This window comes from Gavia stellata, chromosome 2 (genome assembly GCF_030936135.1).
Source record: "Gavia stellata isolate bGavSte3 chromosome 2, bGavSte3.hap2, whole genome shotgun sequence".
NCBI classification, from domain to species: domain Eukaryota; kingdom Metazoa; phylum Chordata; class Aves; order Gaviiformes; family Gaviidae; genus Gavia; species Gavia stellata.
Window position 1 is genome coordinate 32,038,298 of NC_082595.1, and position 18,479 is coordinate 32,056,776.

Consider the following 18,479-nt stretch of genomic DNA (forward strand, 5'->3'; position numbering starts at 1 on the left):
ATGTTCAGAGAAACACGTGGCCCCTGAGACAGTGAGCTCTTGTGTGGGGCCATTTTCCTCCAGGCACTCTGAGATTGTGTCCCACACCAGCTATGCTCCAGAAGGGCAACTATAATAATTTTAGATTAATTGAATGTACCCATTGGTAAGGCCCTGATTTCTGCAGCTATTGCTGTTTTGCATCTGTGACTTACATAGTGTTATTCATGTGACGTGGGTAGCCAGTGCTGACTTAAAAAATAGCAGTAATAGCAGCCAGGGACTTAAGAGGTTTTCATAGGATTTGTTTCCATTATTATCTTCATAACTTATGTCTATTTTATAATGAATTAACTGTCTGGATTTGTTTTCTAAAACCTTTCTTACAGTGAAACACATGGCCCTAGAATAGCCTTACATTCCCTACTGTCCAGGATCACTGAGACAGCCAGGGTTTTGTTTTCTCTAGATTTAGACCTAATGAGCAATTCTGGAAGGAAAATCAAGCTGCAGTAAAGGTGAAGTTCAAACAATGAAAGAACGTAGGGATCATGATGTTTAAAATACCCACTTTCTTTTTTTCTAGCAATTATAATCTTGTAACTATGCAGAAGATGCTCTGGAGCTAACTGGAAGCTAAGCAAAAGCTAACGGTTGCAATATTTGATTAACTGAGGTACTCAGCCCCATGAGGTATATTGATTTTCAGATGTGCTGATTGTATGCCCTTTTGACAGCACTGGAGGCAGCTGTCTAAATCTGTGAAAGTTTGGATTAAAATCTAGACTGTCCTATAAACATTCAGCCACATACTTGAAACAAAAAATCACAGATCTTTAATTGGTTCATTGTGTGAGCTTAGATGTGGATACAAATTTGTTGTAATACAGCATCCTTCACAAGCTATGCAGAAGAAAAGAGATGTCTCAATGCCTGGCATCACCAGTGTAGCTTTCTGTTCCTCTACAAAGAGTTGGGAGTGTCTTGGTGGAATCAGGATTGATATAAGAAAGTGATAAATATTGAGATGGGAGCAATGGGGCACAGGTAAAAATCTCCTCTGCATTTAAAAGAAAATTCATGCATTTAAGAAAAAAACCACCCTGAGGTGTTTTCTGCCCACTCAGAGCAGCTGCCTGTTGACTGTATCACAAGGAATTTGAGAGCTAACCTCTGAGTCCTGTACGAATTAAGCCTCTTTCCTGGCCAGCCAGCTCGCTGCAGAGACCCAAGTCCCCATCCTACCTTGGGGTTTACACAACACCCATAGCCACAGCAGAGGTGCATGTAAGGGGAGTTAAGCACAAGAAAACCTGTATGTATGACCGGGCTGGCCCGTGGCCACCCAGAGTCTGTTGCAGCACAGTCCCTATCTCACCACTTTGGCTATAAGGGTATTATGGGTGCCTGTGCTGAAAGCCTTGCTAAAATCAAGGTGAAGAACAGGAACTGCTCCCTCTTAACCCATGCGCTAGACCATTTTCTTTCTGCATTGGAGTAAGGCCCACCTTACAAAGGGAAAAGTAACCTTAGAAGTAAGCACATTGGAAGATGGAGGATTATATAATCCCTGGTAAGGTTTTTTTTCGGTCTGCTATTTTACTGCTCGTGTGCGTGACAGAGTGGGCGAGTGAGAGACATTTGACTTCACAGCCCCATCCGAGTATGATAGTCCTTCTCAGCACTGCACCGGCCCGGTGTTTGAGCAGGAGGGCAACTCAGTGTCCAGAAGCAGGGGTGTGGGCTTGCTGGTCTTCTTTTCTTTTAATCAAGGATCTTGAATTTAAAGCTAGACCTTGCTGCCTTCGCTGACATGAAACACAGATATGTTTGGTTCTGCACCATTACAGGAGCTATGGCAAATCATTTATGCTACTCTGAAAGCTGTGTGAGTGGTGCATTCCCTGATGTGGTACACACAGACCTTGTTAGCAAGAACTGGCTCACACTGGGAGCCCTGCCTGTCTGCTAATAGCAACATTAATGGGGAACATGAGAGGCATTTTTCATAATTATACTACTGGAAAAAACTAAAAATCACTCAGCTACAGAGTTGCAATCTGAGCATGCTCTCCCACTCCCTCACAGAACCAAAAATCTCTCTCTAAAACCTGCTGCTAAAGCCTCAGGCCAGATGTTAGTGGGGGCTGGCTGCTACCCTGGTGCTGGTTGTCTCTCCTCTGCTCCCCTGTGCCCTCTCAGCAGCCTCAGCTCCCCAAGAAGTTGGGCAGTGCTCACAGACACGACATGTTTCTGAGTTTAAAGGAACAAAATCAATTCAAGCCATAAACCTTTTGAGAGGGGATTCATCTGGAGTTTGTCCTGACCTCAGGCACCTCCACCACCCTAACCACCCTGACAGTAGATTTGGCAATGGCATTCTCCTGTCTTGAAGAAGGTTTCCTGCCCAACCTGAGGCCAGAAAGGATATAGTTAGTGAAAACTACCATGAAGAACTGCCATAAAAATGTAAAGAAACTGAAAAATAGTGAAATTGCATTCTGCCATTTCTGCGTGCAAACAGAGACAGAAACTGTCAATAAAAATTTTGTGCACAAGTGTGGGCACAAATGTGGGCAGAAGTATCCCCATGCTTCTTTGAAAAGCTCCCAGGGAGTGGCTTGGCAATGCTGAGTCTTCGGCAGCAATACTTGCCTCAGAAAATCATATTTTTTTCACAGGCCTATTTTAATCCCCAGTAGGTTTTTTGGGGGTCCACAAACTCATGTGTCAGCACAGGGGGTGCATGAGGCATTGTAGGGTTGGAGGTGGGGGGGAAGAAAAAAAGTGACATCTAGCCATCCTGCTGCTGGCAAAGCCTCCATATTGTGGTGCTGTGGCATCAGGCAGGAGAGCTGCTAGAACTGATGTGATGGTTCACCCCATTTATAACAGTTGTGGTTGCTTTCAGTCATGAAAATTAAATATTTGTGAATAGATACCAAGTTATCTAAATCATTTTCATTTTGACTGCATCATCTCCCCACTTATCCCCCGCCTCTCCCTTGAAATATTTGAGTCTTCGTGCTTTTTGACTCATGGCAGTGTATGTTTTGGAAGCACATCAGAGTGCTGAGGGCAGTTTATAATGTTCCCAGTAAGGCTGGAACCTCAACATTTTTAAAATGAATTACAAATACTTGCTGATTGAGGTAAACGCACAAGCTGTCAGCAATTGCCAACAACTATCTTTTGCACGTCAGCCACTTCTAAGGGCAAGTGTGTTATAAACTGCTCTCCTAAAAACTCTAATTAATTTTCATCCCTTGCCATTTGCATGGCCCTTCAAGGGAAGTCAGCTCCACTGAGCAGGGTTTGGCCTCCTGGGTAGCCTGCATACCTCTTTAAGCGTTATCTGCAGAGGCAGAGGTGTCAAACAGGGCAAGGAGAGCAGCAGGCACTAGTCCCATGCCTCTTCTTCTTCTGGCCCAGAGAATATATAGCCACAACTCTTCACCACCATTTTTTCTTTGTTTTCATTTAAAATGCCCTGAACCAAATTAAGACAGTGTATTCTTCCCCATTGCCCCCAAATACACAGTCAGGAATGGTGAGTATTTTCATTTTCAGGTACTTCACGAGAATACTCCAAGCACACTTTTTTCCCTGGTCTTTCATAGAGGAAAAAGCATTTATCCACTCAGAGCCAACAAGGCATCATGATCAAGAGTGCCCACGTTTCATCTGCCCCCGGGGTGCTGCCTCCTCTGCAGGCAGCCGGAGCAGGGGGAAGCTGCCTGCATGCCTTGCTTGCAGTGCAGCTTTTGCCATGCGTGAGGGCCAAATTCCCTCGCACCTTTGGGACAGTCCACCGAGGGGACAGGGACAGGCATGGGTGTCCCCCCATGAGCACCGCGTGGCCACCTCGCCTGGCAGACTGCCCCCCCAGGGACACAGCCCGGCCTCTGCCTTGGTAAGGAGGGCACTGCCAGCATTTTGTGACAATTTTATCCAGTTGCTAAGCAGCTGGGTCCAGGGACACAAACACAGTGAAAACAAACTGCCCCGAGGGAAAACGGCTGCGCTGCTCTGGGAGGGCACTCCCCACTTCGGACCCCGTCTCTTCCTCTCCCCTCCTCGCTCAGGCGTGCACAGTTTCATGGGGCTGTGCCAGGGTCTGTCCCAGGACCTGAGCGAGGGAGACTGCATGTGCGAGGCTTTGGGAAGGGGCTCTGGCAGCCAGGGTCCAAGCTGAGCTGTCTTCTCTGCTCGAGGGGGTGCAGCCCACGCCTGCCTGCTGAAGGCTGAGGGCACAGACCTGGCTCTCCCAGCCCGCCCGGCTGCGGCCATGTCTGTGCAGGGCAGCATTAAGCACCGCTGGGGCCAGAGAGCAAAGCCGTATCCAACTCTCCAGCCCAGCACTCAGGGCACCCGCTGCTGGGATGCAGTTTCTGCTCCTCCTGATGGTTAAGTGTTTTATGGCAAGTGTTCTCCTTGTCTGACCAGCAGGACAGCAAATCATACTTCTAAATACTTATATACTCTCTCCACCATCTCTGACCTCTCAAAGGACTACTTTGTTTCAGTGCAAAGCAGACTAGCTCCAGCACAAGGAGCTGAGAAGACCCCTATCACCATACCACGGTGCCTCATATCCCAGTGGTTAGAGCAGAAACAGGAGATCTGGGTTCAAAACCTTTGAGCAATTCAAATACCATTTACCTTTATCCAGTCTCCTCTAGCTGCTGGACACTCAGCCTTTCAGCATCAGTTTAATACCCAAATCAAAGGCTGTCAGCCATCCAGGAATTAATCTGTGGGACCTTTAGAAAGATACATCCTTTCCGTGCAGCATGCGAGAGTGGGATGTGCCATACCTCTGCAGGGCATTTTAGGACATGCTACCGTGTAGCAAAACCATTTATTGTACAAGGGGGCACCAACACAAGTCTTCAGGGATGTGGCCACATTGCACTACAACCCCCTTAGTCATCCAGCAGCAGGCTGCCAGGACAGGCATCTCAGCATCTGCTCGAGCTTGAAAACAGATTATCTGGTGCCACAGAGAATGGATTTATCATGACTGATCCCATTTGTTTCCTAGAGGACACGCCAAGTGACTGAAATAGAAATGGGGTCAGCAATTAATAGGGTAGCTCTCAGTCATTGTCACCATATGTTGATATGATGATGGCTGGTTTACATATTTACCTGATAAATAGCTTACTGAAAGTTTTAGCAGGACACAGGTCAAGGAGAGTGGAGACAAAACTCGAGGGGCCATTGTACAGAAACTGCCATCCTCATAGATTTCTTCTCCAGCGTGAAAGCATGCATAAATATTTCTCCTATTTCAGGGCGGGTTTCTTCATGTCACTGGGGACATGGAGACTGAGGAGTGGATGAGTCGCAATTCGCTGCAGCCTCAGCTCTGCTCTCTGCCCCACCAGGCTCAGCTGAAGAGTGTCTGACTTTATTCCTCACAAGGATGTCATATATGCTATATTTTCTTGAAGTGGGGTAGGCAAACATTTGAGCACAAGAAACAGAGGTTGAGAAGTGTCTTTGTGAAGGTGCCACAACAGCAGTGACCCAGGCTGTGTCCTACACTGGAGCCAGGGACATCTTCAGTACTGCCCCCATAAGGGCTGTTTCAGTTTCTGATCCTTTTAATAAGCCCAACTTTCTCTGCAGCTCATGGGTAATACTTCTCCAACAGAACCCATGGCACTTTTTTAGAGAGATGTTTTTCCTTCCTGAGGCAGGAGATTTCAAGCTTTTCTGAGCCAACGAGAGCTACAGTAGAAAAATTTTGATCGAAAACAGGTGCATGGCTGGCTGGCCAGCTGAAAAAGAGTCACAGTGCAGTTTGCCTAAACCCTGGGGGAAAGACACTTGCTCAGTGTGAGGAAAAGAAAATGAGCGCTGGGTTGAGTGTGACATGGTGAGCCTGCAAGGAGCCGGGGAGCGATGGCTCCCTCAGCAGCTTGCACTGCAGTCCACAAACATTTCCTTGCAAGTCTGGCTTAACTGGGTGCCAATACAATTTGCCTAGCCCACTGGGGAGCAAATGTTCTGCTCCCTTCTGCCAGTGTGATGAAAGCATGCGAGCCATAAACAGCCGCAATGGTCATAGGTTTAAGCCTTGGGAACCAGAAGCAAAGGCTGCATCCCCACCCCAAAGGGCCTGAGGAGAAGAGACCTGTTTGTCAGGGGGGCTGAGGGTCCCAGAGAGCCCACTGACATCAAGGTATGATGGATGGGGCAAGTCCTACTGGGAAAAGGAGGCTGTCTGTATGCAGTTTCTGGAGATGGGACACTTGTCTTCATTATTTTAGCCTATAAAGACCTCCAGTAAAAGCATTTAACCTGATTAGTCAAACACCTATGGACAGTGTTGGAAAGAAACTTTCCCAATTGTGTATAAATTCTGCATTCAAGCTGACCTCATGCTCTTCCAGGCATATCCTGGAGGGCAGTCATCTGACTTCTGCATTGCCTAAAAATAGATGCCTATTTGGGAATAAAAAAATCCCCTCATGGTGTCAAAGCCCATTTGAAGAAGAGCTGTGCGCACAGAGCAGCTTTGCTTCCAGGATGCAGCCACATTGCACCCCAAACGTCCCGATGAGGATGGCGTGAGGGGCTGGGTAGGCAGTGGCTGGATCCCTCTGCTGTGGGCGGATGCAGGGATGTACCCGCAACACCCAAACCAGAGGGACAATACGCCTGTGTAAGGCAAACATGGCCCCGTCCTTATTTCCCTCCATAGACCACAGCAAATTTCTCCAGCAAGGGGTGCCATTACCACGTGACACCTGGGACCTAAGACGGCCCAGGAGGCACCAGACAAGGTACCTCTGCCCTGGTTACGGCAGAAAGACACAGCCCGTGATTTGGGCTCACTGAAAAGATGCTCTGTGCCTCGTGTGGGGTGGAAATCACTCCGCTGCTGCTCAGAATTTCAATTTGCATTAGAAAGGGGCCTGCCTTGCTGGCAGCCTTTACAGTTGCACTGTCAGTGCCACAGAATTTCATCTTCTACAGAAGCCTCTGTGAAAGTGAGAATTGCCAGATTTTTTACTGGAAGCTCCAGCTTTTATGATTACAGAGCATATCTAGAAAATGGCATCTGAGCAGGCCTTAAAGGTTCAGAAACCAGAATACACATAAAGATCAACCCCAATTTATTATTTTTTGAAGTCTAAACCCTGTTGATAATTTTAGTGTCCCTAAGTCACAGCTTGTGAATGCTTTGATGTGTTGTTACTGCTCCTGACATGAAATAACCCTATGCTGGCTTTGATTACAGGCACGGATTTCCTTCCCTAATAAATGATTGAAAGTGTTCGGACAATTAAGTCTCCAGAGTTGTTAATTTAGTAGTTTCCCTGATCACTAACAACAAGCTCGTAAAAAACATGAGCACCAAACTACCACAAGAGTGGGAATTGGTGCTTTAAAGACCTTTGAAGACCTAACATTAGTTTTCTAATGCTGCATTTTTTAACTAAGTGGTATTCCTTTTCTTCCCATAGTCTCTCTGCTCTTGGGCATCTCTCAGATGCACAAACAAGGGAGGGAGACATGGAAAGCCACTGCTTCAGAGGCATATTAAATATATATATAAAGTTAGGTATAGATACTTTATATAAAATATGTAATATAACTAATGTTTTTTTCTATATATATATGTATTTTATATATGTGTAGGAAAGCTTGTGTACAAGGCTTCAGTAACAACCCCCAGTAGTGAGGCAGTTGGTCACCTAAAGGTACTGAGAGCCAACTTTTGATTCGCCATGCATGGATTATCCAGTTTCACAATTAACTGGGAAAGGGTACCAAAGCCCCAAGCCTGCTCCGCACAGAAAACTGTCTGTAGTCACACACCCACCTCTGTCCCAAGGGGAAAATTCGGTTTCTCCAGTTACTCAGTAACACATAGGGCTTGAAAAGCCAAGAAAAATATCCTATGGGTTTCATGGACCCCTGAAGGGAAAGACACAGGCATGTGCGTGTGTGCCCACGTGGGGAACCTGGATGCGGTGGCTGTAAGGAAGAGCCCGCTGTGGCCGGTGCCTGCGGTAAGCAGGGAACTGGCCATTGTGGGTGCTCTCCATCAACAAACCCCATCATTCCAAAGGCCCTTGCATCACTTGTTTTGCCTCTAAATGGGAGTCAGCCTTCAAAATTCTAAATATTGCCCAAGTAGCTGGGACAAGCAGGCAATAGCAAATGCAGAACTTCCAGCAAAATGCCTTTTTTTTCCAGTCTGTCCCTTTGCTGTGTAGGCTGGTGAAGCCTCTGCGACGTGGTTGGTCTTCTTGAAATAAGGAACCAGCTGTCCCTGGTGTCCATCCATAGACCTGAAGGAGGCTCTGGGCCCTGCAGGTATTAGCGGCTTATTTCTGTGCTTCTAGCTTTCATCCTGCATATACATTGCACACGTAGATTTATTCTCAGTCCAATTTGCACTGGACAGCAAACTAGAAATATCCCAGGCATTTTTGCCTCTTCTTGGTGTCTCCTTTAGTTCCCAGTCCCTGCAAGCCTCAGACACCCTGGGTAGCTGTATGCTGAATGTGGCCAGCTTCAGCTTCAGTCAAAATTATGTTTAAAATTCAGCACTTAGCCTTTCCCATCTGAAAGCCAACTTTAGGCCAAGCAGCATCAATTTAGATGATTTATCAAGGTATGCTGCAACCCAAGAGGGCTTTCAGTGCTCCTGAGGCTAAAATTAGACATGCCAGCTACGTTTCAGCACTGGCAGTGCACGGTACGCTCCTCTGCTCCAGCCGGCCCTGCCGGCTGTGGCACCGGGGCGAGATGCTCAGCAATGAGGTCACTCCCGGACCCCGGTGGTGCCCCCCTGACCCAAGGGGGTCTGCCCTGCAGATCACCTGGAAAGCCGCAAAACTGACCTTCAGTAGGACATCATCAGCGGAGAGGCCTCATGCCATCTCCGGGCACGGGCCAGGATATTTAGCTGTGTTTGCACAGGAGGTTAAAAATAAAATAAACAAAAAGCTATAGATCCATGAGTAGAAAGTGCATCCAAAAGCAGCTCCCAGGCTGGCCGCGGGTGCGCGCAGTGGCAGGAGTTTTGGAGGTGCTGCCTCTCTTTCTGCCAGCCGTCAGCACGAGCACGAGTGAAACGCCGGGTCTGCCTTCCCTTGGAGGCACCGGAAGCTGCTGTTTTCCCAACACAGGATTTCGGGGGAGCAGCCACCTGCCAGAAACACGGCACACAGAAATGTTAGGGAGAGAGGCTCCCTGTTACCACTCTTGCTGAGAGCTGGGAAGCCCTCCCCCAGAAAGGGCCACCACGTACGCACAGCTGGGACGTCTCCTGTCCACCATCGATCCTATTCCCACTACGTCTGAGTGTCCTGAAACACCCGTGGGCTATAAAAAGCTTCTTTTCAGGCATGTTTGGCAACTGAGAAGGCCTTTTGTGTTCATTAGTGTATTTTGAATTTAAGTTTCTCCATAAACTGAGAAAGACTTGCTCCAGCAAACACCTGCTTTTATTGCATAGTGGTGGGTGCCACCTCTGCAGGACGCCTGAGTGTGGGAAATGCTTTCGGGTTGTGGATAGTAAACTGGCTGGCTGCAATTTCATACTGTGGCAGCATCCCCGTGCAGGCCCCAGCATGAAGCCTATCAAAGTGTGGGGCCATTTACTCCACCGCTAGCACGTGCCTTCGGCTAGTGTCCACAAACGTCTTTGCCACCATCCCAAGTGACTTACAAAGGTCTATTTCTTGCACTTCCCACCATGAGGCTGCTTTCAAGTGACTTCAGCTGATGCTTTTTGCAGCTTTTCAGGAGGTTAAAATGATGCTTTGAGCTGCATGCCGGCATTCAGCCTGAGGTGAGTGTTGCCATTTGATACCAGGATCAGAGCCTCCTGCTTTCACTGGATGTCTCAGAACAGGAGTCTCGATGTACTTTCCATTATCAAGAGAATATCCAAAGGATTTCAGTGCAGAAAAGCTCTTGGGAATAACTTCAACGCTGGACCAAAATGATGTCCTAGAGTAACCAAATTTGCAAGTTCATTCTTCGGCCTACAGCTCATACAGTCAGCTGGGAAAGGGGTGTCCTCTTTGGCTCTTCACGGAGAACTGTGGGCTATGAGTAATTTGGGAAGGGAAACACTGCCGTCATTAGTCTCGCTGAGGCTGAGGTGGGCCATGAGCACATGGTCTTTACCAAGGTTATTAGCAAACGCTTTTGCCAGGAAGTTTTCATATTCTATGCCTATATTTTCATTTTCTGTTTCATATGGAAAAAACTAATTCACAGACCCCCATGGTTGTTATCTAGCTGGTCCTCAAAAGATGACAAGAAATGTCAACATTACTGTCCCTAGGCTCATGTGCTCTACACACACATGACCAGTATCCCCACAGGACAACCTGCAAGGGCATCTCGAGGTGAAGCGAGTGATCTGAGGTCACGCCAAGTTTGCAGGCAAAGACTTGAATGGAGGTATCCCGCAGCAATGCCCCGATAGCTGCCGCTCGTCTGTCTGTGGCTCCCATCCCAGGTCACCCCTTCAGCATCGGAGCAGGAGGAGGTGCTTCGGGGTGGAAGCCCATCCCTGCCACCAAAAGAGACAGCAAAGAGCAGGCTGTGCCGCAATCTGCTCTGGAAACAACATGACAGATGGAGCTGGCCCCGACCCTCAGAGTTTTGCTGAAAGGGGAAATGCTGGCAGATATTCAGTGTTTCGATTGCTGTTATCAAGAATGAATATTTCTAAGCCCTGATTTCTTGAATTTAAAATTATGCATACATATTTATTTGCATCCTGTTGACATTTGATGTACTTCAGGACTGTGAACTCCACTTCCAGTTGGCAGCTGGTCACGAGTGATGTTCCCCAGGGCTCAGTATTGGGTCCAGTTTTGTTTAATATCTTTATCAATGATCTGGATGAGGGGATTGAGTGCACCCTCAGTAAGTTTGCAAACGATGCCAAGTTGGGTGGGAGTGTTGATCTGCTCGAGGGTAGGAAGGCTCTGCAGAGGGATCTGGACAGGCTGGATCGATGGACTGAGGCCAATTGGATGAGGTTCAACAAGGCCAAGTGCTGGGTCCTGCACTTTGGTCACAAAAACTGCACGTAACGCTACAGGCTTGGGGACGAGAGGCTGGAAAGCTGCCCCACAGAAAAGGACCTGGGGGTGTTGGTTGACAGCTGGCTGAAGATGAGCCAGCAGTGTGCCCAGGTGGCCAAGAAGGCCAACGGCATCCTGGCCTGTATCAGAAACAGTGTGGTCAGCAGGAGCAGGGAGGTGATGGTGCCCCTGTACTCGGCGCTGGTGAGGCCGCACCTCAAATACTGTGTTCAGTTTTGGGCCCCGCGCTACAAGAAAGACATTGAGGTGCTGGAGTGTGTCCAGAGAAGGGCGATGAAGCTGGTGAGGGGTCTGGAGCACAAGTCTTATGAGGAGTGGCTGAGGGAACTGGGGTTGTTCAGTCTGGAGAAGAGGAGGCTGAGGGGAGACCTCATCGCTCTCTACAACTACCTGAAAGGGGGTTGCAGAGAGGTGGGTGCTGGTCTCTTCTCCCAAGGGACTAGCGACAGGACAGGAGGAAGCGGCCTCAAGTTGCATCAGAGGAGGTTCAGGCTGGATATTAGGAAAAATTTCTTCACTGAAAGGGTTGTCAGGCACTGGAACAGGCTGCCCAGGGAGGTGGTGGAGTCACCATCCCTGGTGGTTTTTAAAAGATGTGTGGATGAGGCGCTTAGGGACATGGTTTAGTGGTGGACTTAGCAGGGTTAAGTTAATGGTTAGACTTGATGATCTTAAAGGTCTTTTCCAACCTAAACGATTCTATGATTCCATACAACGACCACCGATTCTGAGTCCTGCTGTCTCCTGCAATGACTGGGCACAGGAAGAAAACACGTGTTACACAAAAATGGATCAGCTGTAGGTAAGGGCTTTTGAACTGAGCACATTTTGCAGGTAGCTGGTTGCAAGAACTGAGGCTGTTGAACTCAAAAGCGATTTTAAATGCGGCAGAAATAACTTGAAGCCTATGAATTTTTAAACAGCAGAGCTCTGGATCAATTAAAAATCTTTCAGTGCACCTCTCCAGTAACAACTTGTTTACGTGCCACGTGCTTTTCCTCTCTCTTTAATTGGGTTATAATTACTCTGTTTATAATGCTATGTGTGGTGAATGCACTTGCACATCTTGCCTGCTCTTCTCAAGTCAATCTGGCAGCTCAGATCTGGTTCCCCCCATCTCAGAAAAGTCGCTGCCCTCAATGGGACTGGTTTGCAGCCACTCAGCCCTGCACAGGTGGCTCAGCTCCGTGAGCAGAGCAGGGAATGGAGCCACATCACCCGTGTGCCAGGCAGATGCTGGAGCTGTTGGGTTTTACCTTGCTTTTGCTGCCTTTTTTTTTTTTTAATTTAAGCTGTGAAATACCTCAGCCCCATCTTGAGGCAATGGGAAGCTCTGAAATCCTGGATTTTCCCCTTGCATGGGGCAGGAATCTGGTTTGCTCCCCCACCAGTCGCCATGGCTGACTCTCGTCTCTCCAGGGTGGGTGAGGATGTGGGATGGGTATGGTGCCGGCCTGGAGGCTGAGACACCACGGGTGCCAGTAATCACCTCTCCCAGCCTCATGGGAGCCACTGGCAAATGCGGCTCCCCCAGAGCCCGTGTGTTTCGGCTGGGTGCTGGTCAGGCTGGGCTGTGTGTCCTAGGAGTACCTGGAGAGCCAGAGCTCCGGTCCACCACCACCACGTGGGCTGGTGGCGTTACAGAGACAGGGAGAAGGTGCAGAGGGGACAGGAGGGATGGGTGCCGCTGGCTCTGTGTGGCAGCACGGCTGAGCAGCCGCTCCAGAGTCTCCCTGTGATGGATGTAGCGAGGAGACTGCTTCTGAAACACTGGGTGCAATGTGTCCTAAAAAATATTTTTTTAATTGGAAGTTTAATAATTTCTTCCCTAAGTATTTCTACTGCCTGGCTAAAAATGGTGTCTAAAATTAGCTTCCCCAGATAAAGACATTTTTGTCATATTTGGTACATTCCTATCCAAACACTGAAAGCCAGCTGTTTGGGCTGGGTTACGGAGACAAATCTGTTTGTAACTATACTGACCTGGCATTGTTAGTCCTGGAATTAATAGCTTTTTTATCTGTCTACATCCTATGCTCATTTTTTCCATACTAAGAGAGTGCCAGAGGAAGCATTATAAGGGCTGTATAATTAAAACCAGAAGTGCCTCCCAGTGAACTTAACAGTAAATGCTAATGGCATTTCTAGCAAAAGTAATGCCCTGGGGGACTCATTGCGAATGAACTAAGAAGGACTCAGTGCTGTTGCTTTTATGGATTTTAACTGAATCTGTACAGTTGAAAGGAGTCAGGATTTGGAATTTTTTCATGTCATTTGAAGTCCTCTGTAACTGCGGTTACCAACTGCTGGGTAAAACCTGTGAGACCAGAAGCCACCCCTGATTCTGTTGTTTATCATGGTGTATCTTCCCTTACCAGGATATTACCATCACGACCCAGTTTTTCCAGCTACTCTTCTGACTCTAAACTGGCGAAAGTCATTTGACTTCAGGGAGTGGTGTTGGAGTGAGAAAAGAGCTGGGCTCTGGCGTGAGGAAAGGGTAGTGGGAGGCTGGTGACCTTGTGGTCCCCAATGCCCACCTCTGGGCTGATGCCAGCAAAGGGACTGAGGGCTGGCTCTGCATATCTCAGGGCTCTGCACCCTTTAGGGTGGAAAAAAAGATGTTGAGAGAGACAGAAATAACATATTTAAAGAATGCCCACAAAAATCCAGCGGTCTCGTAATGGCCGTGCTTTGTAAATACTTCTGTGCCTGATTTTTCCAGACATGCGTGAGAAGTTTGCACAAGGAGTTTTAAACTGAGTGTTTTAGGAGACTTTGCTGCAACTAGTGAAGCCTTCCTGTGGCCTGGCCACCGAGGTGCTTGCTGCAGGGGTGGGGGCTTGGGCAGGAAGGCAGAAAATTGGGGAGCATGTAACAGCTCAAGATGAAATGCTTTTCTGCGCTGAGGGTCGTGAGGATTGCACTGGTGGGCTGCAGATGGGCTCTGGTGCCTGGCTTACATGCTACTGACAGCTAAATGCCTCAAAGGGAAAGTGTCCCGTCCTGGCACAGGGCCTTTTGCTAAAGCTGCTTCTACAATAACAAACTGTGCTGCTGGGGAGCAAGCCGGCAGCACGGGAGGCGAAGCCTTCCTTTAAAAGGGCAAGCCCAGTGCTGGAGCAGGCTGGGCTGGAAGCGGGCAAGCTAGTGCCCAACTTGCCAGCTCCCAGTTCCTGCTCCATCTGTCAACACCAAGCCCCCCAAGAGCCCTGGAGAGCCTAGATAACCCAAAATGGACAGCTGTCTGCTAGAAGTGACCTAGAGCAGTGATTGTCTGGGCAGGGAGAGGTCTCAGTCACTGGAGCATGGTTGTAGGCCTGAGGGACCCGGCTTGGTGCTTGTGCAAGTTCCTGCCATGCTGGGAATGAGGGGAACAAACGTTGTTCCTGGCAGAGAGGTGCTGGACACGTCAGCGATGAGGGACCACATGGGGCTACAGGGCAGAAGTTGTTTCATCTAAGTCATACGCAAGCTTTGCTTGCTTCCGGCCAGCACTGATTTTGAACCAACTGGTGGAAAAACCATACAGGAGCGTACATCGCTCTTTGCTAAGCTTGTTCTTAGTCATCTGTGCTCCTGTAACATTACTGGTGAAATCTTAGTGATGAGGAGCTTCCCTGGGGCCATTGCAGGATTTCCACACAGTCAGTTGAGTTGATAACACAATTAGAGGGTCAACCTAAAGCTTGAGTCAAGGTTGGTGGTAGAGATATGGTAAAACTTGACCAAAGATTGGGTACTTAAAAGGGTTTGATCTGGGACTTTTTCCCCCTTCCTCAACTCTTTTTAGTGGTTTCTGGAGGAAATGCAGCCAAGGTCTGCATGAAATATAATACGCCAGGTGTGCCTCAGTGAAAGCAAGTACCTGACACGTAGCTATGTTATTAAAATGTCTTGCAGCTTTACATCTTCTTGCTAAGATGACACTGCATGACTTCAGTGACAGCAAGACCATTCTCTCGGTGAGATGAGAGCCAGAGAGGACAAAACAGAGGACAAGCAATAAGCAGTACTCCTGTGTTGGCAGGGCAGTAGGCCAAGAAACTCTCATCTATTGGTACTTTTGCTGTGACTTTGGCCAGACTGAGTTTCTGGAGCCAGCTCAGCGTGTGTCTCAGACTGCAGGTCACGAGATTTGCTGAAGGGCTTAGAGGCAGGGGTGCAGCCCTGGGCAGCAGCTACCAGCAGCTCAGTCCCTCCAGCAGCCGCCGGTCGCTGCCTGCGCTGCTGCCAGCCTGGTGGGAGCTCCCAGGTGCCCTGAATCACCAGCAGCAGCTCAGTTTCTCCAGGATGGGGAACAGAAAAAAAGCTGTCATTACTGGCCACAAGCATTTGCAGTATTCTGTGCTCCGGAGGAACTGAGCTGCAGCCAAACAGGGGCGGAAGCCAAAGGGTTCAGTACAACGCACAGGCCAGAACAGGGTTTCTTAAACATAAGCTTATAGGCACACAGCAGAAGTTTCCTTCTTGGCAGAAGTAAGCTCTGAAAAAATGTGGCATGGAGAGCAGGATGTTCAGTCAACCCTTTAATAACAAACAGCTGTAATCAAGTCCGGGCTTCTTACAAATCAAAATAGATTTTGCCACCAAGCTAGCTGGAGCCAGTGCTTCAGCTCACGTAGCTGGGAAATGTCAGGGTGGAGGGGACCCATGTGGTGCATTTTCTCCTCCCATTTGAACTTGGTTCCTCCTTCTGTCACCTTTCTTTCTTCTCCTGTCTCCGTTGCGATGCTGCATGCCACTGCATCTTTTCATAGCAGCTGGCGTTTTATAGCAACAAAACCAATCCTTGTATACACTTTGTATCCAGCTGCAAGTGGGAGATTTTCAAAGGCTGCCTTTGTTCTGGTTATTTGGCTTCAGAGAACAAGCCCAGGAGACAAAGGCCAGATGAACTTCAGGGTTGCTGGCACTCTTGCCACTTTTGGTAAGAAGGGAAGCTAAGGCTGAGCTCAGGCCCTTGTGTAAACCTCTGGTTGGTCACTGAAATCGTTGAACCACCCAAAAAACACAGAAGACTCTTTCCCTCCCCCAGCCATTTTTTTTTTCATTCCCTCATTCGTTTTGGAGACAAGCATTATAGGAAAATTGCAGTAAGCTATTTTCAGGGCAGCTACATGTTTTTTGACTTGTTGGCATCCCAGTAAAATCCTGACCTGCCAAGGGCATTTAGCCCTGTACCGTGGTCCTGTATGAGGTCCAAGTTTCGCAGCCATTAGGCAGCAGAGCTTATAAATGCTGTGATTTAGAGGTTGCCTAATGGAATCTTTCGTCCCAGAAGACATTCAGAGTAAAATCCACAGTGATGCTTACAGAAAAATGGTAAGCTTTAAAAGTAATGTGTTGGGCTGAAGGTGAGTAGAGACATGGCTGCCAGGCTTCAGCCAAGCCTGGCTCAGGGGTAACGGGCGGGTGTCCACCCCAGCAACCGCCCTAAGAGAAGGTACCTTTACTGTGCTGAACACATGAACTTGTCCTGGCAAGAAAACCAGGCTGCTGGTGAGGAGCAGGATGAGCTGTGGCCTGTCCTTTGGCATCTTCACCTTGAATAGCAGGGAGGAGAACAGGGAGGAGCAATGGACAGGAAGGATCTTAGGGGACAGAGGGTCTGTTGAAGGAGAGGGATGAGCTAATCGTAAGATTTCCTTCTCTGCTCCATTAGGATGGAATAAACTTGGTCTCAGATGAGCATCCTTTGGCTGCAGTTCAGTACCACTGGGGAACTACTGGATTAGGGATGCAAACAAATCTTGTGATCATCTCCCACCTTGCATTTACTGAGGGCGCTATCAAGGCCCCCCAGATGGTGGGAGGTCAGATGAAGATGTAGATCCTCGTTGTGAACTACTTGGTTATATTATGTGTTGAGGTCTAAAGCCCACTTGTGAAAAGGGGACAATAACAGAAATCTTCAACAGAAATGTAGAAAGTGTCCTGTTGAGAAGAATCAGTTGTGCCTGGCTTACCTGCTCTGTAAAGGCTTTCACTGGCATTAACTCACAAATTTAGGACAGCCAAATTATGGGTTTGTCCTCACAATAACAAGAACATACTGATTCAAGTGGGTCACGGGCAAGCTTGGACAGCAAAGCCCAGGGCCTGTCTGTCAATAATGCTTACAAAGTCGGGTTTGTATCTCAGGGACATGACTTGCAAGTTCTTTGGGGGATGCTGTTGCTGAGCGATCAACAGGACTTTGCCTGTGGGGTGCTGCTCCAGCACCCACAGCTGTGACCTCAAAGACAGCTCTTTGCTGTCTGAACCTCAGCAACTATGACTGAAGTCACCAATAAAGAAACTGATGGCTATCCTTCAGCAGGCAGCCACAGCGTGTTTTCTACTCTGCCTTTACAAGTCTTCACTCAGTCATGGGACCTGCTGACTCCACACGCCGATGCAGCACCCAGATGCTGTGTATTTACCTTTATTAGAGAGGACTTCTCAAAAGTTAAGACAGAGCTTAAACAAGACTGAAGCAAACTAGGTGTAGGCCAGATCCTAAATATAGTTGGAATACCACCCCTTAACTGGCTGTCGAGTCTCTCCAAACCAAATTCTTCTTCAAATGCCTTTTTAGTTGTTGGTAGAAATTCAGCTCAAGTATAAACCAAACTGAGCTGGTTTTCAAAATACATTTCTGGAAGAAGTGGATGTGGGCACGCAGAAGAAAAACTATCCTTGTAGCTGCACATTTGATTCTCTTACACTTTGAGATCTTGCTGCATAAGACAAATGGCAGAAAGTGAGACTACCCAGCTGCCTCTGCTAGCATCTTTCTTTTTGTGACATGCTTTTAAAGCCCGTACGTAACCATCACCTGACAGGAAAACTGCCTGAAAGTTTGTCAATGCCAGTTCTGGTCATTTGCACTAAGCACAGAAAGCCTGCCGTTGGGAAGTCGTGAACAAATTCCTTACTTTCCTTTGCTTGCGCGTGTGGCTTTTGCTTAACCTATTGAACTGTCTTTATCTCAACCCACGAATTTTTGCACTTTGACCCTTCTGATTCTCTCCCGCATGCTGCTTGGGGGAAGTGAGCGAGCAGCTGCGTGGTGTTTAGTTGCCAGCTGGGGTTAAACCATGACATATAGTTTTCAAATTGCTCCTGCAACATTGATCCAGATACTGCTTTGGATTACCTGAAGATACTGGGGGTGGGGGCATGTTAGGTTTAAGTCTATTACAGTGAAGTACAAATCGATTTTAGTCTTTATTTTATAAAGTCCCAAATCTCATCCTGTCCCCAGCTGTCAGATAAAATGATAAAGCAAAGATACTTGCCCAAACAGCCTCACTGAAAAGCTTGAAAACCAGCTGCAGTGTACTGATTCTGTTTTTTTATCTGAACTGAAAAATTCAGTTTCTAAATTCTAGACCAGATCATTATTGGCTGCTTCTCAGGCAGATT